Source organism: Schistocerca gregaria, chromosome 8 (assembly GCF_023897955.1).
Source record: "Schistocerca gregaria isolate iqSchGreg1 chromosome 8, iqSchGreg1.2, whole genome shotgun sequence".
NCBI classification, from domain to species: domain Eukaryota; kingdom Metazoa; phylum Arthropoda; class Insecta; order Orthoptera; family Acrididae; genus Schistocerca; species Schistocerca gregaria.
The window spans coordinates 326,858,225-326,882,305 of NC_064927.1; positions in this window are offsets into that span (position 1 = coordinate 326,858,225).

Here is a 24,081-nt window from a genome sequence, read left to right on the forward strand (position 1 = left end):
TAACTGCATATGAAAATAATTGCAGATGAAGTCTTAGCACAGTAGTGCTCATAAATGCAACAGTAAGAAGGAGAATTATCCCTACACTTAAAGTGCTAGTTTGCTCTGTCACTGCAAAGTGTAAAATAAGAAAGTAAGTTTATCACATGCCTAATGAATTTAATTTACATATTGATAATCAGTACATTATTTAAGTAATCTATTGTGACCTATTCTTGAAAATTCTTGCTGCTCCATGGGTGAACATTAGTGTAGGTAATACGTTTATGTGTGTTTTTCTAATGTGAAGGAATGCTCAATTCAGTTATACGCTGATATGTGTTAACAGATCGTTTTCCACTACAGGGCATTTCTCTAGCCCAACTGTATGTTAAAATTTTAAAATAAACTGTTGTAAATACTTGAGTGTCCATTAATTTTCTCTGTGATGTTTTGAAATGTAGATCATGTATAAATTCAACCTGAATCTCTTGTTTTTAAAAGCAGCATTGTTTACTTTCTAATTATTGGTAATCCTAAATTGGGTAGAGACCACTCACAAAAGCAACGACTGCTAGCAATCATTAATTGCAGCTTTCGCTCTTCGTGAAATTATTTATTTTCTGCTGCAGAGATTGGTATTCCTGTCTGTAAATTGTGTCAAGTTCTATGTATTTAAGATTCTAAATTTAAAGCCGTTTAGCGTTTCCTTACTTTCATAACGGCATAGATTCCATTATACGTTTCGCTAATTAGTATTGTATGATACCGTTTAAGAAGACTGATGTGTTGAGCATGTTCATATAAGGACTGGTGTAAGAAGGAGAGCGAAGTACGGTTTGGATACGTTGTCGACGTACAGACGCCCCAATACAAGATGTCGACCAAAAATACAAACAGCCATCAGTGACTTGACTCAATGCAACAATATAACCGCTATTTGTCAAAAAAAAAAAATATTCCACGCATCACAGTTGAAACTTAACCCATGACATAACGTGACACGTCATGCCATCTAATAGAATTTAATCATTACATTTCCTACCGAATTTCTCTCTCTCTCCTCTACTGTGCCACCACAAAATTACAAGCTGCGCCAGAAGTCGCCGTACCCCCTAGTATCGAATGATATTTGATTTGTTTTGGCAGGAGTACTTACTTACGTCTTAAGTCTCGATACATCGATGTGTTCCCCATCGCACTGTAAACACATGCCCGTATGCCTCAAATTTCTTCTTGACGTTCTTGAGCATGTCCGGCGTTATAGTGCGAAAAGCATCTTCAACATCGCAACGCAGTTCTTTGTTCGTAACATAATGACATACAGACACAAGCACCTTATGACTCCCTATAACGAGTTGCCAGATACGGTGACGTCAGGATTTCTTGGTGGCCATTTCGAGGGAGCTGGTGTTGCTGATGGACTACGACGACCCGCCGCCGTGTAGAGTGCTCATTTAGGAACTCGTGCACTTCAATTGCATAGTGAGTAGGTACTCTGTCTTGCTGCAACCAAGTTCATTCTGTGAGGCGCTTTTTCCTTTAACGAAAGTATTAGCTATATTTAATAGCGTACGCTTCCGCGGCCAGAGTCAGCCGATATAAACGTTTTCTGGGTTTCGTACCGCGTCATAATGTAAAAGCTACTGCTGCTATAGCAAAGCCAACGTTTCGGCCACGATTACAACGGTCTTCTTCTGGATCGTTACACCCAGAAGAATGCCGCTGTAATCGTGGCCGAAACGTTGGCTTTTCTATAGCAGCAGTAGTTTTTACATTATGACGCGGTACCAAACCCAGAAAACTTTTATGTCGATTAGCCATATTTGTAAAAATTTTAACTAATTTAAACCATCCACATGGCCTTCCAAAACGTACGCTACAAGCGCATGCTATGAGGTCATCGGTCAACTGTGTAATGAGGTTTCTCTTTGGCCCAAACGAAAATATATTTTGTAGCACGTGAGCTGTGATAAATGGCACATTCATCTGAAAACACAGCCATCGTACGATTCACTGCAGTTGGGAATGGAGTTAACAAAGCACAGCATGCTAAAACGCGCTCATTCCGGGCTGACTCCTATACCTCTTTTATGGACATCGGTCTAAATGGCCTGACCTTAACAACGTTTTTCATGTAATATCGCATTGTTATCCTCGGTATACCGAGTCCGAAGCACATTTGCATGTCTACTACATGGGAGGTAGTTCAGTCGAAGCAGAGATTCCGGCACAGGTTTCGTCTCGGGTTTTCTTCCTTCCACTCCTTGACCCGTCTTTGGCAGTGCCAAAAGCAAAAGTATGTCTTTCCCAATCGGTAAGTGTTGCCTTTCGCTGTAGACGCTTATTAAATCTTTCCTCGAATGCTCCCTTAGTCTGTCTCTTTATCGGCCCTGTGTATTGACCAAGCGCTTCTCAATAGTGCAACTATGACATCTCACCTACGGCATGGCTACAATTTACAAATCAACTGCGAAAACATGTAAACATGGATTCCAATAACTGATTCCAAAAACTGATACGACATAACATTGCAACCAACGTGAAACTCAATATATCACACTAAACAGAGGATGCAGGGGTACGGGGACTTCTCCCCCACCCTGTAAAGCTACTGTGCAGTGCAAATCCTTGACAAGTCCGCTCGACACAGTGTAGGCAGAGTACAGCCTTTCTTCTCTGCTGCCCTAGCAGAAGGAGGTTGGCGGGCCCATCGCTCCGACCACGTTTTACGCTCGGGAAATATCCATAGTACGTATTAGATAGTATGCAGACTCGACCTGAGGCCGACCTGTAGGGTCTGGGACGACTAAAATTTCGCGTCCCTATCTTGACCACGGAGTCTGGTACTGTACTGGCGACATCACCACGACAGCATTTTGCAGTAATTGAACATTATTTTCAGATCACACAACGCAGCCTTTCACGCACCAGCTTTTATCATTACCGATTTTTGTTTTATGGGCACAAGGCAGTGATCCAAGGCATGATTCTCTGCCTAATGTTTGGCCTCCCAATGTTAATTCGAATATATACTAACGAGTGAAACAAATTTCAGGAGTGTAAATATCAAAGAGCATGCCAGCAATTTAGTATATCCAATTGCTAGAGTAAATGAAACCGAAAGCAGTGAAAGGTGGAATCTACGTTCAGCGAAATAAGACTACTGGGCCAGAAGTCCTTAACGGGTGTTATCTATAAGCCTTCAAGAAGAAGCACTGTGACTGCTTTCCGTCGAAATTATAATCACTTTAGGGTCAATATTAAGATGTCGTACTGGCAGACAAGAACATAGACACTTCCACCACAATAAATCTAGACAAGATTCGAGTAACATGAGCCTTCGTCCAACACAACTTACACACAACACACGTAGTCACATTCTTATAAATGTAACTGTAAAAATGGTTCAAATGGCTCTGAGCACTATGGGACTTAACATCTCAGGACATCAGTCCCATAGAACTTAGTACTACTTAAACCTAACTAACCTAAGGACATTACACACATCCATGATCGAGGCAGGATTCGAACCTGCGACCGTAGCGGCCGCGCGGTTCCAAACTGTAGCGCCTAGACCCGCTCGGCCACACCGGCCGGCAAATATAACTGACTGAGAGGTAGTATGGAGATGGAAGTGATAACGTGCTGCGCTGAACGTACCCAGAAAGAAGAAATATTTTTTACAGCATTCATTCGTCTCTGGGCCTGTCAATTGATACTTACAATAATGAAACAACTGATTCTTGACAAACGCATTGTTTTAATTTATACGCTATTATTGTGCCCTCTAGCAAACCAGACATTATAAGGCCCACTATGAAGGTGTTAATGAATCACACGAGTAGAATGACACTAAAAGTTACATATGGAGATGGTATCTGTTCTTTCGGACATGTCAGGAAAAACAGATACCATCGGTGACTATGCAACTCTCTCGAATGAAATGATAATCAAATCAAGACCATAAGCTGTCGACAGGCGTTGATATCATCATTGGTGACAATTGAAAATGTGTGCCCCGACAGGGACTCGAACCCAGGATCTCCTGCTTACGTGGCAGACGCTCCATCCATCCTTCTTTTCTTTTTGGCCGGCACGGTAGCTCAGCGTGTTCGGTCAGAGAGGCGATGGCCCACTGTAATAAAGAAACTGAGTAAAGAAAGCAAAGATCAGCTTGAAGGGATGTCATGTGACGTCCGCCCAGACCAAATGCAACGAACAACACTGAACAAAATAACGGAAAAAAATCCATGTGATCCACCGAGGGCACAGAGGATAGTGCAACTGCAGGTATTTATCCCTTGCAAGCACTCCGTGAGACCCACATTCCCAACTTAATGTCCACACACTACATTCTTAGTGCCCCTGCCCACAAATTACTCACGGCACACAATCTGAGCGAGACCCGTAAGAGTTCGGGAAATGCGTGTACATCTGCACAGAAGAATGTCAGTTTCCGGTTAGCCTTAACTATATATGAAGATAGTATTCGGACAAGTCGGAAAGAACAGATACCATCTTCATATGTAGTTAAGTCTAACCGGCCATTGACAAAGTGTATCCCTGTACGGTAAAAATCATGGACTTGCCTGCTCAACCATTGAGGGATAGATGTTTTCTGGTTCTCTATGCGTTGAAAGTAATGTCTCCGATGAGCTTCTATGAATGGGACGAGATAAAGCGTTGCAACTGCTTTACTTGTCTCTTCGTTTCGGTCGGTCAGCATTTGCAATGTACAGCGTCCACAAATACCTGAGTTGCCCATTTTTTCATTTACGTTCATCACAATGTCTTTTCCTTTTGTTATCTGGAGACCGACTTCGCCTGTTGTTACATGGTAGTCGTCACGGATGATTAGATCGATACGCAGGATGCTGTTCGAATTCACCGCAGCCGTTCCCCGGTCGCTGCGCGTTGTATCAGCCCAGCAGTGTTTTCCCTTTAGCTTCTACACAGCTACGAGTTCATCGTCTGACGATTTTGAGCGCCATCACGGTATCTCCATACAACTTCTTCAGGTTTTCATTAATGCCGTTTGACGTTTCACGCTCTGCGCTAAGGAAGTAAACCACAGAGCGCTACTGTACACGTACCGCACATCTATGTATTTTAAACTATTGCAGTGCTGCCATCTGTTCACATCGGACGCTACTACTAGACTAGGCTGTAGAAGATTGTCTCCAGACGTGTTCCAAATTCATCATTATCATCTTAACAATGGTCAAAAAAAAAAAAAGAAGGAAGCATCACTCGCGCAAATGTAACTCTGCGCTGAGAGAATAAAACTATATGCATTAGAAACGAGATCTGAAAACACTTTCATTTGAACCTGATATTAATTTTGAAGTACAGAGCTACCTGTAAAAGAAGTTGCTACGTTCTAACTGTGAAGTAACTGGCCCTAATTTTCATAGCTTACCTGTGACCACCGAAACTACATACTGCTCGAAGTGACGAACATAAAAAGAAATACAGCGTGGCAGAAAGCTAGCTACAGGGAAAGGACGCCTTGCGCAGTGCAATGCAATGGCATGCAGCCTTCCTAAGTAGTTCATGCTTTATCTTTTAAGCATCTGTGATTTACTCAGCACAGTGAAGGAACACACACAACCAGAAAAATGGTGGAATTTGAACTCGCTCAATGGCTGAAAAGAATCCAAATTGTAAGATACTTTTTTTTAAACTGAAACTCATTGTGTAACTGTTACAATCATCTTTACAAAATTCATCGGTTATACTGTGCAAAGAGGTAAACTGCTGAAAATGGTAAAGGCATAGTAAAATCTATAGTCTCTGAGGGCAAGCCATGTGAATAAATAACTTTACTTAATCACTTCCGAGCAACGGAATTAACCAATCTAGACCATTAAGGAAAAACTCTACTAAAACTTTCCGTTCTTCAAACCCCTATTCTTAAATGCAAGCAAGCAAAGTGGCAACAACTACACTGGATAAGCTTCACTTCTGAAATTAACGTTTACCAATTCGTATTTAAAAATTCATCTTTGTGTCTTTATCTCTGTATTCTGGTAGCTATTTCATTCTGCTCAGTAGCATAACCACTCACTAGCTCTCCTTAGAATGCTGCCGCCACAATAATACTACTGACAATGACAGATTACAGAGTTTATATCCAGAACCTCTGTGGCTTTGCTTATCGAGTATCGAAAACCTCCGTTAGAAAAATATGCACTATACACATATGAAATATGTCATCTGGAATGAAAATACAGCTTATATCCTTTGTCTTTTTATTTTATTTTTTACGTAGTCACTGCGAGGGTATCAGCATCTGCAGTCGAGGACGTAGGTTATTGTCCAAAGTAGATGATAATCAAGGAGGAGTGGAGAACGGGATCCTCCCAATTGAAATCGACGCCCAAAGGAGGCATCAGGCAACACATCTGAGACATCTGGCGCCACGGAAATGAAAACAATAGGTCGTTCTGATCTCTGCTGAATGGGCCATGTTTAGTAGCGCCTCGGATTACAACTGTTGAATAACTGATATGCAAGAAGGCCACTCAACAACCCCACCCCTGCCTGGTTCCGGAGGAGTTATTTCAAACGTAGTAAGAACACGAGGAGAAACGCTAAAGACATCAGCAGCTGTTTTCGCACTATCAATCCTAAAAGAGGCGCAGGTTACAGCACTACACGATGCATCACATGAGAAACTTAACTCACTGAGAGGTGGGTGAGGAGAAGACGCATCCGACTCGTCAACACGCTGCTTACGATGTCTCTTACATTGCACCACTGACACTGCCGGGTTGGCATCATCAGTTTCAGAACCGTGTTGCGGGGGTAAGGGCGGAAACTCGGAAGCAGTAAGCTGGGCGTCCTTCCTCTGTTCTGTTTCACCCAAGGAAGACGCGTCTCGAATTTTCTGAGCAGTAGAAACGATATCAGCTAGCGTCTTCGATATAATTTTCCACTGCGGGCATTTAGACCTAAGAAGGTAACCTTCATTAAAGAGAAAGCACGTCTCCATTTACCCACTATACGTTTCATGACCTGTAGATGTAAAGGAATGTTACGTTTGACTACTATCTCGGCTGAACGGGTATGGCCAAAACATTACAACCAGTGCAGCGTGGACCAGGATTCGCCTCGTATACCCTGCACGTCACTGGAACTGAGCTAAACTGTCGTCGACGCCTGTGGGAGATTTAAGACACATACATTTATGTAATTAATTTAATTATTCGCAAGAAATATCATACTTGCGGAACCACCACGGTGCTCAAAGGGAACTTGAGAACCATGACACATAACTACTCCATCAACCTGCAAGTGATCCCAACACCTTAACGAAAAATACTTAGTTACCAGAGTAAAATCAGAGCAATATGGACGTGATCACACACCACATGAATGGTATCGATGAGGCAGGCTTGAATTTCTAAAAATCTGGGCTGTACGGAACACGTCAATACCGAAGCTTACTGCACCTTTACTCGGAACACACTTGGAAACTTTGGTTGTCTACCGACAGACACATACAACAAAATGCGGTCTGGACCAATATGTGGAACTCACGAAGACACAAACATGACTGAGAAAGAGCTGTGCAGGCCCGTGTGACGCTACGGTGAGGAGGGAAACATGTAACCTTTCAAAATGTGTGTGAATTCTTATGGGACTTAACTGCTAAGGTCATCAGCCCCTAAGCTTACACACTACTTAACCTAAACTATCCTAAGTACAAACACACACACACACACACACACACATGCCCGAGGGAGGACTCGAACCTCCGCCGGGTTCAGCCGCACTGTCCGTGACAGCAGCGCCCTAGACGGCTCGGCTAATCCCACGCGGCTGCAACCTTTCCATTCGGTACAGGGGTGGAACTAAGACACGCTATACCTGCTCGTCTCCCGGAACGACCCAAACTTCCATATATCACACTCTCCAAGTCCCTATGTACTCGATATTACATCTACACCTAACACTGCTGAGGCCATGATATTCGCTTTATTTCGAAATAATCTCGGAGACTGCCTATCGTCATCAACGACTGTTCATTCAGGTATTCGTGTATTTACTTTGTACACAACATCCATTAGGAACTATCTGTACCGGAAAGATTCCAGATTGCTTTTCATTAAATATGTTTGAAGCATTTTCATTGCTTCAGATCAAACGACAAAAATGCACCATGCTGTGGTTTTCTTATGAATACTATAAAAAGCCTTGTGATTGTTCTTTGCTTACGCAAAACAAAAAAAATTCAGTGTCAATGTAAAAAAACGTTTATTGTGAATCCGTAATTATAGTTATTTTCACGGTTAGTTATTTATACTGGCTTGTCAAAGAGTTTTATCCTGGCTTACATACCGTTCTCTCCATGTTAAACATGTTAGGATGTTTGCATAGGAAGTACCTAAAATAAAGTTATACCTCCTCTGGAGTATCTTCACTGTCCAAGGTGTACGTGAATTTCAATTTTTGGTAGACACTGAGAACTGGAGGAAAAACGGAATTATTGCCATGTGGTCCTTTAACTTCATAGATGATATCGGTCGTCTAAGTAGAAAGAGTAATTTTATTTCTTCAAGAAGTTCAGTCTTGTAGGGATGGTCAAGAATGGGCCCCCTTCTGGTTTTTGAACGAAGAACTTGTATGTTCTTGAAGAATCGCTCTCCATGCCACTGTTCTAGTTCAGAATAGGTGTATTTGAAAACAGTATGCCTGGTTGTCCATCGAATGTCACCGTGGTTATTTTCCTGCTATTAGAGCTAGCAGCAGTTACTGAAATTTCACTCTTTGCTCTTCAACAACTGAACTGTTTAAAATTCCTGAAATCTTCTGCTTTCATTCGAATGGCCTTAAACAGGTCTTTGACTCTGGCATTTTCCATAATGACATGTCACTGGTCAGGTGTGTAACTATGATCTGTCATTCGGAGTATCTTTTCTGTTGTGCGAAAATCTCGATCACTACGTAAATAGGTACGTCCAGAAGACAGAAAATAATTTTGAATGGAAGCCTAGAATCGTTTACGAATTACAGAATAACCGATCGTGAAGTCGAAAATCAGCTACAATGCTTAGTAGCGGAAAAGTTTCAGGACCTGATAAGATACCAATAAGATTAAGCGAAAGAACTTGCTCCCCTTCTAGCAGCAATTTATCGTAGATCGCCTGAGCAACGAAACATACCAAAGAACTGGAAAAAAAGCGCAGGCTTTCCCGTTTTAAAGAAAGGCCGTAAAACTGATCCACATAATTATAAACTTATATCGTTGACTTCAATTTGTTGTAGAATTATGGAACATGTTTTATGCTCAATAACTTTTGGGAAATGAACATCTCCTCTACAAAAATCAACATTGATTCCGCAAACAGAGATCCTCCGAAACTCAGCTGGCTCGGTTCCTCCATGAGACCCACAACGCAGTAGACAACGGCGCTCAGGTTGATGCAGTGTTTCTTGATTTCAGTAAGGCATTTGACACCGTCTCGAATTGTGTTTAACGAAAAACAAATGTCAGATTACGGAGTATCGGAGCAGACTTACGACTGAGTTCAAGACTTTCTTTCAGACAGAACTCAACACGTCTCTCTTAACGGAACTAAATCGTCAGATGTAAAGGTAATATCCGGAGTACCACATGGAAGTGTAATAGGACCGTTGCTGTTTACAATATATAGAAATGATGTAGTAGAAAGCGTCGGGTGCTCTTTAAGGCTATTCGCATATGAAGCAGTTGTCTGTACCAAAGTAGCAACGCCAGAAGATAGTACAAATTTGCAGAATGACCTGCAGACAATTGATGAATGGAGCAGACTCTGGCAGTTGACCCCGAACGTAAATAAATGTAACATATTGCACATACACAGCAAAAGAAATCCACTACTGTACAGCTACACTACTGTTGACAAACGACTCGAGGCAGCGTATGTCGTAAAATACCTAGTCGTAATTATCCTGAGCGACCTTAAGTGGAATGACCACATAAAAGAGATAGTGGGAAAGGGACAGAAGACTCAGAGTCATCGGAAGAATCTTACGGAAATGTAACACATCGACGGAAAAAGTTGCTTATAAGGCGTTTGTTCGCAGGTTTCTTGAGTATTGTTCGTCTATCTTGGATCCATGTCAGGTAGGACTGATAGAAGAGATAAAGAAGATCCAACGAAGAGCGGTGTGTTTTCCCACGGGGTTGTTTATCTGGCGAGAGGGCGTTACGGAGATGCTAAAGAGACTCCACTCGCAGACGTTACAGGAGAGGCGTTGTGCATGACGGAGGGATTTATTATAGAAATTTCGGGACAGCACTTTTCAGGAGGAGTGGCAACATTTTACTGCCCCCTGCCCTCGCCCCCCCCCCCCTCCCCCCACACACACACACACACATACACCATGCTTAATGACCACGAGGAAGAAATTCGAGAAATTACAGGCAATACAGAGGCTTAACGACAATCTTTCTTCACACGCGCTAATGGTCAGGAAGGGGTACCGAAAGTACCCTCCACCACACACCACTAGGTGGCTTGTGGATTATGCTGTAGACGAAAACACTTCATTTGGTTATTCTTCTGTTATAAGATTCGAAGTGGGATCCATACTTTGTTTCTTGCTTAAATTTTGTTTTGCTACGACTACTTTGTCGACATCAGCAATGTCTCTTCTCTATTGATTCTTCCCAATAAAAACAGACTGAGGAACATCCTGAGCGTTTTGTCTCTGCTACCGCAGATACTACACAAAAGTCTCATATAGCGTAATACTATTGACCCCGGTTCCACTTACCCTCAGTCCAGTCTGGAGTATCCAACGTTAACTGCAGTCGTAACAGTCGGTATCCTTTGGTCAACATGGAACACATGGACGTCGTGTGCTGCGGTGCCCCATGTTCCACAACGTGCGCTGAACAGTGTGTTATGAAACACTTGTTCCTGAACCAGAATTTTACCGTTTAGTCAGATATGGGAAGTATCACAAGACTGCGATCTCCTCCTTCACTGGTGAGAGGCGGAAGAAGTCCAGTACCTTGTTGACTGTCGTTCAGCCTCTTTCCATAGAAGCCTACGACAGTCGCACGTGAAGAGCCAACCTGCTCCGACATTTACAAGTTGCTCCTTTCCAAGAACCTGACCATCCAGCTGCCCTTTGTCACAGTCGCTTAAGACAGTGAATTTCCAATTTTCGGCCAGTATTGATGGTGAAATTATTCGGTATGCGTGTCTGCTTATCTTGTAAGCTTTCCTAATTTCATCACGTGAAAAAGGAAAAATCCATTCTTGTGATGTGTATGAGCTATCACGTTTTGGCTTGTCAGTGAAGATGTTGCATGCAAATGACTTTGATAAATAATTACAATGGATAAAACTAAACAGGACTCCACTACGTGAAAGAATGCATATCACTCCCTTCATACCATCTTCATGTGAAATAATCTCCCTAGTAAAAATAAAATACGCAGATCCCTCGAACCAGGAACTGTGCTCAATGGCGGGAAGAAGGAACAGGCCATACTGGCTAGCAGGACAAGTACGAGAGATGATACACAAACGTACAGTCCAATATTATTGACATCTATCTGTCATATAAACATAATACATATTCTCAGCTAAACCACAATGGCGTATCTAAAACAGAATGACCTCATCCACACTAATCAGCATACATTCTGAAACCATTGGTTTCCCCACAGATGTCAGATATACTCGTTGAGATCTGGGACTTGGGGAAAGGCAGAATTCGGTGTGGGAAGGGCCGTAAACAGTTACCATTGGTTGCTCAGTTTTAAAAAAAAAATCACGCATCTTTATTTAGAAACAATTGCAAATAAAAATGACAATAAAGAACAATTATCAATTTTGACTGTTAAGACACAATGTCTAATTAAGAAAATTGTAAAGCCAGTTGCACTCACGGCTGAAGGCCTTATTGACCTGAAATTCAAATTATTTGTTGGCTGAAGGCCTGGATAACAAATTCTAAAGAACTAGTTAAACTTCTCCAAGAGATACTATAATATTTAAAAACCATCATCAAAATTTCACTATTAAGAGATAATATCTAATTAAAATTCTTAAGACCAATTGCGTTCAAGGCTGAAGACATTATTGAACAGAAATTCAAATTGTTTATCGGTTGAAAGCTCCAATAGTAATAACACAAAAAACAGTAGGATGGGTGAAGGCCTGGATAGCAAATTTTTGAGACGCAAATCAACTTCTTTGGGAGATATTTAAAGAACAATCATCAACATTTCAGTGTTAAGATATTTTGTCTAATTAAAATATCTTAAGACAAATTACACTCACAGCTGAAGGCCTTATTAACAATAAAATCAAACTCTTCGTCGGATGAAGGCCCAAACACCAATAACTTAAAATTTAAATATCTTTTCTTAAAAAAATCATCAAAATCTGACCAAATCAAGAAAGAAGTGGGCTTCCAAGGATTGACCTGGGAAAGTCGCTCACATTCGTAAACGATGAGACAGGCAGCCAAGAGTTGTATTCAGTTAGCTGAGTGGCAACTCAAACTAATGACAGTTTAAACGCAGACCAACACTCTTGCAAAATCTACGTAACGTCTGATAACCAGTACAATGATGTAATAACCCAGGCAAGGGAGAAACAGTGGAAAGCACTGCGTTTTCAGAATCCGGTGTTCAGAACATCCAGAAGCAGAAGGAACCACCACTACGACCAAAGTAGTTCAGAAGGAACAAAATATCCGAACCTCAATCAAGGAGGCTGTCGAACTACACGCCGTACCGGACAGCAGCGGCAAGGCGTGGATTGGTACGCTGCCGCTAAAATACGCTAACCTCCAGGGCAGGTAAATGGGGCGTTAGCAGCCACTAGCCAATACGCAAAGAAGTGGGATACGGAAGTTCTAAGGAATGACGAGATACGCTTGAAGTTCTCTAACGCTATAGATACAGCAATAAGGAATAGCGCAGTAGGCAACACAGATGAAAAGGAATGGACGTCTCTAAAAAGGGCCATCACAGAAGTTGGGAAGGAAAACATAGGTACAAAGAAGGTAGCTGAGAAGAAACCATGGGTAACAGCAGAAATACTTCAGTTGAGTGACGAAAGGAGGAAGTAAAAACATGTTCCCGGAAAATCAGGAATACACAAATACAAGTCACTGAGGAATGAAATAAATAGGAAGTGCAGGGAAGCTAAGGCGAAATGGCTGCAGGAAAAATGTGAAGACATCGAAAAACATATGATTGTCGGAAAGACAGACTCAGCATACAGGAAAGTCAAAACAACCTTTGGTGACATTAAGAGCAACAGTGGTAACATTAAGAGTGCAACGGGAATTCCACTGTTAAATGCAGAGGAGATAGCAGATAGGTGGAAAGAATACATTGAAAGCCTCTATGAGGGTGAAGATTTGTCTGATGTGATAGAAGAAGAAACAGGAGTCAATTTAGAAGAAATACGGGATCCAATATTAGAATCGGAATTTAAAAGAGCTTTTGCAGGACTTACGGTCAAATAAGGCAAAAGGGATAGATAACATTCCATCAGAATTTCTAAAATCATTAGGGGAAGTGGCAACAAAAAGACTATTCACGTTGGTGTGTACAATATATGAGTCTGGCGACATACCATCTGACTTTCGGAAAAGCATCATCCAAACAACTCCGAAGACGGCAAGAGCTGACATGTGCGAGAATTATCGCACAATCAGCTTCACAGCTCATGCATCGAAGTTGCTTACAAGAATAATATATAGAAGAATTGAAAAGAAAATTGAGAATGCGCTAGGTGGCGATCAGTTTGGCTTTAGGAAACGTAAGGGCACGAGAGAGTCAATTCTGACGTTACGGCTAATAATGGAAGCAAGGCTAAAGAAAAATCAAGACGTGTTCATAGGATTTGTCGACCTGGAAAAAGCGTTCGACAATATAAAATGGTGCAAGCTGTTCGAGATTCTGAAAAAAGTAGGGGTAAGCTATGGGGAGAGACGGGTCATATACAATATGTACAACAACCAAGAGGGCATAATAAGAGTGGACGATCAAGAACGAAGTGCTCGTATTAAGAAGGGTGTAAGACTAGGCTGTAGCCTTTCGCCCCTACTCTTCAATCTGTACATCGAGGAAGCAATGATGAAATTAAAAGAAAGGTTCAGGAGTGGAACTAAAATACAAGGTGAAAGGATATCAATGATACGATTCGCTGATGACATTGCTATCCTGAGTGAAAGTGAAGAAGAATTAAATGATCTGCTGAACGGAATAAACAGTCTAATGAGTACACAGTATGGTTTAAGAGTAAATCGGAGAAAGACGAAGGTAATGAGAAGTAATAGAAATGAGAACAGCGAGAAACTTAACATCAGGATTGATGGTAAGGAAGTCAATGAAGTTAAGGAATTCTGCTACCTAGGCAGTAAAATAACCAATGACGGACGGAGCAAGGAGGACATCAAAAATAGACTCGCTATGGCAAAAAAGGCATTTCTGGCCAAGAGAAGTCTACTAATATCAAATACCGGCCTTCATTTGAGGAGGAAATTTCTGAGTATTTACGTCTGGAGTACAGAATTGTATGGTAGTGAAACATGGACTGTGGGAAAACCGGAACAGAAGAGAATCGAAGCATTCGAGATGTGGTGCTATAGACGAATGTTGAAAATTAGGTGGACTGATAAGGTAAGGAAGGAGGAGATTCTACGCAGAATCGGAAAGGAAAGGAATATGTGGAAAACACTGATAATAAGGGACAGGATGATAGGACATCTGCTAAGACATGAGGGAATGACTTCCATGGTACTAGATGGTGGTGGTTGTTAGTGTTTAACGTCCCGTCGACAACGAGGGCATTAGAGACGGAGCGCAAGCTCGGGTTAGGAAAGGATTGGGAAGGAAATCGGCCGTGCCCTTTCAAAGGAACCATCCCGGCATTTGCCTGAAACGATTTAGGAAATCACGGAAAACCTAAATCATGATGGCCGGAGTCGGGATTGAACCGTCGTCCTCCCGAATGCGAGTCCAGGGTGCTAACCACTGCGCCACCTCGCTCGGTCCATGGTACTAGAGGGAGCTACAGATGGCAAAAACTGTAGAGGAAGACAGAGAGTGGAATACGTCAAGCAAATAATTGAGGACGTTGGTTGCAAGTGCTACTCTTACTACTCTGAGATGAAGAGGTTAGCACAGGAAAGGAATTCGTGGCGGGCCGCATCAAACCAGTCAGTAGACTGATGACAAAAAAAATAAAGGAAGAAAAATACTGCTGGTTGAACTTCACCAATAATAACACAAGGAATTCAACGGTTAATAGTAAGTATAGGAGGATGGCTAATGAATTTTGTCCGGTGGACAAAGAGGTTGTGGCCCTCGCATCTACGGCCCCTCGACCCGGCACTGCCTATGTGCTCCCAGTGGTCCTAGTATGTCGTCGCGCTGCCGAACCTCACTCCTGCTCCATCCCAACCGAGCTCCTTGACACAATCTGACCCGGCAGAGACTTGACGTCCCTCCAAAGATAGTACCACCGTACCAGATATCGATAACCGCTGCTGATGCCGCTCATGGCCAGACATAGCTAGCAAACGTAGTGGCGCCAGTAAACACAAGAAGAAAACGAGACGCCACTATCCCTATTACACGATGCCAACCTACCAACGGCACCAACGCGAGCCGCTACACGTCTTACTCGTATTCAGTATTTCATCATTACCTGAAAACGACTTGCAACTTGCACAATTATTTAGTTAGATGACAAGACATCAAAGTGTTGCAACTGGCTTTAAAGTTTCAGAAGTGCAGTTGTAATTAATAAACCCAAACAACCAACTGAGCGTAACAAATTGTAGGAATATAATCGCACTGGCTCAATTGCATGTAAACCAGATTCTGGGAAAATGTGGTCAGCCTGCAAAGGATATTTCTTACGAAACGAACGTGCACCTCATCCTAGAACGTTGCTCAATTATACGGGCCCGGTATCAGACGATTGTAAAAGACATTGAACGTCTGTAAAGAAAGATAGACAGGCTGGTACGGCTCACGAGGGGACGTCATGGCAACGCTGAAAAACCTTACTGACAGGCACTTTAGGATAGATGTCCAATAATCTACGGATGTCGGTTTACATAATCTCGAGGAACAACGTTACGCGGTGAACAGTTTTCGCCGTAGCGACCGAGTAGAGACGGCGATGACAAAATCGCAGAGTCGCCTAAGCATCAGTTTTTTCGCACTCTGGACGTGAATGGAACAGACGAAACCCTATACGAAGCACAGTGGGAAGTACCATCTGTTATGCACTTAACAGTAGTTTGCTTTGTATGGATGAAGACCTGGATGTGGAAATTAATTCCGAGTCTATGTCATACGGTTAATTACTTCTTTGACAGCACTGTGACTTAATAGTTCCGAGAAAATCGTCTAAACCATGTCGAATATTATATTTTGCCACTAAAAACAGTTATCTTCTGTGCAATGAGAATAACTGTTCTCTTTCTAACCCCACTGTAGTGTATTTGCATTACATTTTAATAAGAACGAGTTTTCGATCAACACAACAAAAATATTGAGGCCATCGACAAACTACATGCTCTTTGTGTGACAAAAACATTTTAGGCAAGATTGATTATTACAGACCAGTGCCAAATTCGTAGCTATACATAAATTCAAGAAAGAGAAGCGGCAAATTCATAAGTTTCAGAAACCCTACAAAGGCCGTATAACAGTATTTAAAAGTTTAAAAGCTGCCTATGGTCTAGCCACATATAATGCAAGGAAACGTCTGGTTTCTGCAGTACACACATCTCATCAGGGTAAAGGAACACTTTATTCACTCAAAAAACAGGCTTGCTCCGAACACCCGATAGTATATCCACCAAAAACTTTTGAGGAAAGCCAAAGTAGTTAAGCTTAAACCAAAAAAGATGCTGTAGCCATCATTTGCACTGTTTTGAATTGCACTAGATTTCATCTGGTAGCCATTGATAAAGGTTCTTATCTTATGAGCCAGAGGACCAAAATTCACACAGAAAGGGTAACAATTAAAAGGTTGGTGGAGTGTCTAAGCAGTTTCCAACGTTCTATTCATTATCATCGCACGAGATAGCAAACGCTCGCACGCAGATAGCTTAACACGACCTCCATCAGGCTCAAACGCTAATTTCAACTCTAAAGAATCATTTTGGTTTCATCCAGATTAAAACTTCTTAGATTCGTTGATCGATTTAGAACGAAACTGTCAACTTCATCTATTAATACTTCTTTTTATTTCTTCCTTACGCATTTCAGCATTTCACCATTGCCGAGGAAACTAAATGTAAAAGGAGAAGAAACGTACTTGTAACACGAAAAGTAATACAGCGCTACAGGCAGCAGAATCAGCACCTACCAGTACACTGCTGATACGGATTACCTCATCCTACTTACTCTTTCTGAGATTAACTGGAAACTGGCTGGTATGCGACCACAGAACGATACAGAAAATAGCAGTGTCAGATGGCGCTGACACAGCAGATGACTTTGTCATGAAATGAGTACATGCTTTTCTGCATTTGCAAAGGATGACAAGTGTATAGTTTACACTCGTATATGACCCCGCTCGCGTATATGCCATTCTCTTATTGGCATTTTAGTAGCTGAGTACCAGCCGCTGCCCAGATATGTATTTATTCCAGTCTTCTTTAGACCAACTTCATCCCACCACTCCCTATCCGTCTCCTAATCCTCCTCTGTATCAGTCTCTTCCCTGATCCCCTCTCGGTCCATTTCTCCCTCCTCTCTTTCTGTTAATCTCTTCATCATCTTTCTTCCTCTCTCTGAATCACCTTTTCTTTCCTTCCCCAGCCCATATCCTCCTCTTTCCTTTCCTATACTATGTCTAATAAATGATATTGGTGATGAGAAAATGTTTTAATGTTTATTCATTTCTAGTTTTGGTTATTATTTGCCTTTTTGTGTTTTCCCTAATGAAAGTTCGTTAATAGAAATTACGGCTGATGTATTTATGTTGGAGTCAGCCTATAAACGTAACGTACAGGATTATTTAAAAGAATTTTGTAATGAATTATTACAGTTAATAGTGCCTTCTACCTTAGTTAGCAAAAGAGCAGGATTTTAAAATCAGAGGATAACATCTGCGGGTTGCCCTAACACACTATGTCGTAGACAGGCATTACAACACAAAATTACTTGTGAAATCGCTCTCTGAAATTATATAGCAAAATGTTTGGATGAACTTCTGTTTAGTTGCTCTCTTATTATTTAACTGAGAAAATACGTGGCCAGGTCACGACACAAGAAATTGTTTAAAGTTCACCTACTGCGCCGGGTCCGCCTAGTTCTGTGAAACAGAATATTGGTATTGGCTGCGCTGAAATGAGCACTTTTGGAATGGAGAAGATTAAATCCAATTTTTCCACTCAATGGCTGTAATCTGGTCGATCAGGCACTGGTAGATTGTTTGGTCTTCGGTTTGGTTTTTTTTCTATTTTTTTTTTTTGGGGGGGGGGGGGTTGATGCGGCCCACCACGATTCCTCCCCTGTGCTAACCTCTTCATCTCAGAGTAGCACTTGCAACCTACGTCCTCAATTATTTGCTTGACGTATTCCAATCTCTGTCTTCCTCTACAGTTTTTGCCCTCTATAGCACCCTCTAGTACCACGGAAGTCATTCCCTCATGTCTTAGCAGATATCCTACCATCCTGTCCCATCTCCTTATGTTTTCCACATATTCCTTTCCTCTCCGAGTCTGCGTAGAACCTCCTCATTCCTTACCTTATCAGCCCACCTAATTTTCAACATTCGTCTATAGCACCACATCTCAAATGCTTCGATTCTCTTCTGTTCCGGTTTTCCCACAGTCTATGTTTCACTACCATACAATGCTGTACTCCAGACGTAAATCCTCAGAAATTTCTTCCTAAAATGAAGGCCGGTATTTGATATAAGTAGACTTCTCTTGGCCAGAAATGCCTTTTTTGCCATAGAGAGTCTGCTTTTGATGTCCTCCTTGCTCCGTCCGTCATTGGTTATTTTACTGCCTAGGTAGCAGAATTCCTTAACTTCATTGACTTCCTTACCATCAATCCTGATGTTAAGTTTCTCGCTGTTCTCATTTCTACTACTACTCATTACCTTCGTCTTTCTCCAATTTACTCTCAAACCATACTGTGCACTCATTAGACTGTTCATTCCGTTCAGCAGATCATATAATTCTTCTTCACTTTCACACAGGATAGCAATGTCATCAGCGAATTGTATCATTGATATCCTTTCACCTTGTATTTTAGTTCCACTCCTGAACCTTTCTTTTATTTCCATCATTGCTTCCTCGATGCACAGATTGAAGAGTTGGGGTGAAAGGCTACAGCCTAGTCTTACTCCCTTCTTAATACGAGCACTTCGTTCTTGATCGTCCACTCTTATTATGCCCTCTTGGTTGTTGTACATATTGTATATGACCCGCCTCTCCCTAAAGCTTACCCCTACATTTTTCAGAATCCTGAACAGCTTGCACCATTTTATATTGTCGAACGCTTTTTCCAGGTCGACAAATCCTATGAACGTGTCTTGATTTTTCTTCAGCCTTGCTTCCATTATTAGCCGTAACGTCAGAATTGCCTCTCTCGTGCCTTTACCTTTCCTAAAGCCAAACTGATCGTCACCTAGCGCATTTTCAATATTCTTTCCCATTCTTCTGTTTATTATTCTTGTAAGCAGCTTCGATGCATGAGCTGTCAAGCTGATTGTGCGATAATTCTTGCACTTCTCAGCTCTTGCCGTCTTCGGAATTGTGTGGATGATGCTTTTCCGAAAGTCAGATAGTATGTCGCCAGACTCATATATTGTACACACCAACGTGAATAGTCGTTTTGTTGCCACTTTCCCTAATGATTTTAGAAATTCTGATGGAATGTTATCTATCCCTTTTGCCTTATTTGACCGTAGGTCCTCCAAAGCTCTTTTAAATTCCGATTCTAATACTGGATCCCCTATCTCTTCCAAATCGACTCCTGTTTCTTCTTCTATCACATCAGACAAATCTTCACCCTCATAGAGGCTTTCAATATATTCTTTCCACCTATCTGCTATGTCTTTCCGACAATCATATCTTTTTCGATGTCTTCACATTTTTCCTGCAGCCATTTCGCCTTAGCTTCCCTGCACTTCCTATTTATTTCATTCCTCTGCGACTTGTGTTTGTGTATTCCAGATTTTCCCGGAACATGTTTTTACTTCCTCCCTTCATCAATCAACTGAAGTATTTCTGCTGTTACCCATGGTTTCTTCTCAAGTACCTTCTTTGTAACTATGTTTTCCTTCCCAACTTCTGTGATGACTTTTTAGAGATGTCCATTCCTCTTCAACTGTACTGCCTACTGCGCTATTCCTTATTGCTGTATCTATAGCGTTAGAGAACTTCAAACGGATCTCGTCATTCCTTAGAACTTCCGTAACCCACTTCTTTGCGTATTGATTCTTCCTGACTAATGTCTTGAACTTCAGCCTACTCTTCATCACTGCTATATTGTGATCTGAGTCTATATCTGCTCCTGGGTACGCCTTACAATCCAGTATCTGATTTTGGAATCTCTGTCTGACCATGATGTAATCTAATTGAAATCTTCCCGTATCTCCCGGCCTTTTCCAAGTATACCTCCTCCTCTTGTGATTCTTGAACAGGGTATTCGCTATTAGTAGCTGAAACTTCTTACAGAACTCAAATAGTCTTTCCCCTCTTTCATTCCTTGTCCCAAGCCTATATTCTCCTATAACGTTTTCTTCTACTCCTTCCCCTACAACTGCATTCCACTCGCCCATGACTATTAAATTTTCGTCCCCCTTTACATACTGCATTACCCTTTCAATATCCTCATACACTTTCTCTATCTGTTCATCTTCAGCTTGCGACGTCGGCATTTATACCTGAACTATCGTTGTCGGTGTTGGTCCACTGTCGATTCTGATTAGAACAACCCGGTCACTGAACTGTTCACAGTAACACACCCTCTGCCCTACCTTCCTATTCATAACGAATCCTACACCTGTTATGCCATTTTCTGCTGCTGTTGATATTACCCGATACTCATCTGAACAGAAATCCTTGTCTTCCTTCCACTTCACTTCACTGACCCCTGCTATATCTAGATTGAGCTTTTTGCAATTCCCCGTTTCAGATTTTCTAGTTTCCCTACCACGTTCAAGCTTCTGACATTCCACGCCCCGACACGTAGAACAGTATCCTTCCGTTGATTATTCAATCTTTTTCTCATGGTAACCTCCCCCTGGGCAGTCCCTTCCCGGATATCCGAATGGGGGACTATTCCGGAATCTTTTGCCAATGGAGAGATCATCATGATACTTCTTCAACTACAGGCCACATGTCCTGCGGATACACGTTACGTGTCTTCAATGCAGTGGTTTCCATTGCCTTCTGCATCCTCATGTCGTTGATCATTGCTGATTCTTCCGCCTTTAGGGGCAATTTCCCACCTCTAGGATAAGATAGTGCCCTGAATCTCTATCCGCTCCTCCGCCCTCTTTGACAAGGCTGTTGCCAGAATGAGGTTGACTTCTTATGCCGAAAGTCTTCGGCCTCCAATGCTGATAATTTATCAAAATTTAGGAAGTGGGGGGGATCGAACCCAGGACTGAAGACCTTTTGAGTATGAATCAAAGACGCTACCTCTAGACCACGGGTGTGAACGCTGAAATAATGCAAATACCTGACGCGGACCAAACAAAAGTATGGAATAACGCCATGAAATAATCAGTTTCGACGAATTATCTATTTTAATAGTTAATTGATTAATTATACAATTACAGATGTGATATGGCTACATTAGGTGTTGTCACATCTACGAGAAGCAGAGAACCAGACGACAAGACAGACGATGAACAAAAGAAGGAGAGAGTTTATAAAGAATCGTAGATAACCATTATCATTAATACAACTACCGTAATATAGCTGTATGATGCATATTGTCTGTGTTTCAGTATATTAGTAAGTTGAGCCGTGGTCGGCTCGCGATAATGCCATTTTCCCTGTTGGGCATTTTGTCGCCATCGGCTGGCGTCTTATTCCTCCCTCACTTACTATCTGAACGAGTTGCTCACTTGCCTCCATCAGTTGCAGCAGCAGCGTTTATTGATACCGGTACTGCTGTAACTTCTTTAGTGTGGCAGTTATATTTTCGCGTCATGGTGTGTGTCGCGTAGGTTAGTTGTGGCGGAGCTTCGAGGAAGTCTCTGCGACGTGTGATCAGGCTTGCCCCGCTGGCGGCGTGCATGCGCGTTTGAAGTTGTGTGACACTAGCTGCGAGGACTGCCAAGTTCGTCGTCCACCGCACATGCATACTGGAGTTAAGTAATCAGTGAACCTGTCACGAAAGCTGGTTGTGACATCTCTTCGTTAATTGCTGGATTGCATCCTGATCTGTCCCCACAAGCAGCAACGTGATGGTGTGTTGGAGTCAGCAAAATTTTGCAGCCGTCTCCCTGTATGGTGTTTAAAGTTTGAAATGATTATGATTTATTAGTGAAGTGCACCAGCGCTATTTTCTGCCTTGTGGCCGTTAACGTTCCTGTTATCTGCCCTAGTTGTTAGTGTGGTTTTGTGGCAGTGTGTTTTCCTCGCTGTGCTGATGCTGTCCGGCACACCGTGTAGTTCGACAGCTTGGTGTTGTTCTCCTTTCCTCTTTGAGTATTTATTTTGATTTGACTGTGTTTTTATGCCAATTATTAAGACACAATCATGCTGCGATACTCGTCTTCCCTGGTACATTTGGTTGCCATGCGGTTGGTCGGGTGGAACGGAATTGATTAGGCGGTTGGTTGGTTCGTTAGGCATCTGTAGGTCGTGCTGCAACGCGATTGTTTAGTGTTATCCTTGGCTGCCTGCCTCACCTAAACTGTGGTTAGATATTCCTCCCCAGGCCGACCCTTGGAACACTTCTGAGCCCCACTGTTCGTTGTTTGTGATTGTCATTTTATTTGGTCGCAGGTACTGTGCCAGGCCTTCAGCCATCTAGTAATGTTGTCTGCTTTATGTTTAGTATATGGCATTCAGCTGGCCTTCATAACAACTTTAATATTAGGCCTTTAGCCATGTTTGTTTCAAAATGTGTATTTTTAATATGTCAATCCTCGTCTGTAAAGTTTCTTTTTAATCATTTTGAATTCTTGAAACGTCCTGCAGCCGCGTTCTGTAAATGTTTATCTTAAGGTTGTCTTTAATTATTCTTGAGTAACTGCTTGGGCCTTCAGCCGACAAGATACTTCATATTTTCTTAAGGTGTTTTTGTGTTGTACTGTGTAGAGGCTTATCTGTAAAGTCTGTCTTTTATTATGTAAATAAAATTTTTTAATTGGTCTTTCAGCCGAAGAATTAACTTCAATTTTCCTTAATATGGCCTTGACCCAGAATTTGTAGATGAGTGGCTTTTAAAGAATTTCCTTTGCTGATATGAAATATTATTTCAGCCTTTAGCCGAGAAGATATTGTAATTTTACTTAAGTAAGGCCTTCAGTTCTTACTCTAATTCCTGGTGTTTTAAAAGCAATCATTTAAACTTATTCTGGAGAAATTACTTTGGCCCTAAACCGTGAACTGATCTTTGTTGTTTTAAATAGAAAACTGTGCATTGGTTTGTGGAATAAAGTTGTGTGTGTTCTTGAATAACTAACAGTAATTGACCTGTGCCCCCTTTCGCAACCTGATCCGCTCTGTCCTGCGAAACCAAATTTCAAATGGTTCAAATGGCTCTGAGCACTATGGGACTTAACATCTATGGTCATCAGTCCCCTAGAACTTAGAACTACTTAAACCTACCTAACCTAAGGACATTACACACATCCAGATGGTCCAGTGTGCTATGAAAGTAGCTGAATTGAAGGCACGAATTGTGCATCGCATTCTGAAAGTGACCCTATAGACACTCCGATCTGATGCTTCTCGATTTTAACTTGTGGCAGAAAATGGTGAACAGCTTCTTGAACATGTCTTGTGTTACACTCAGAACAATGACGAACCTGTAACGTTTTGATTTTTATGCCGTTTTTGGCCCCTGGGCATTTAAAACAGGATGTCATTACGTTTTTATTCGGTTTTTGGACACGAGAAATTAAAAACTGATGTCAT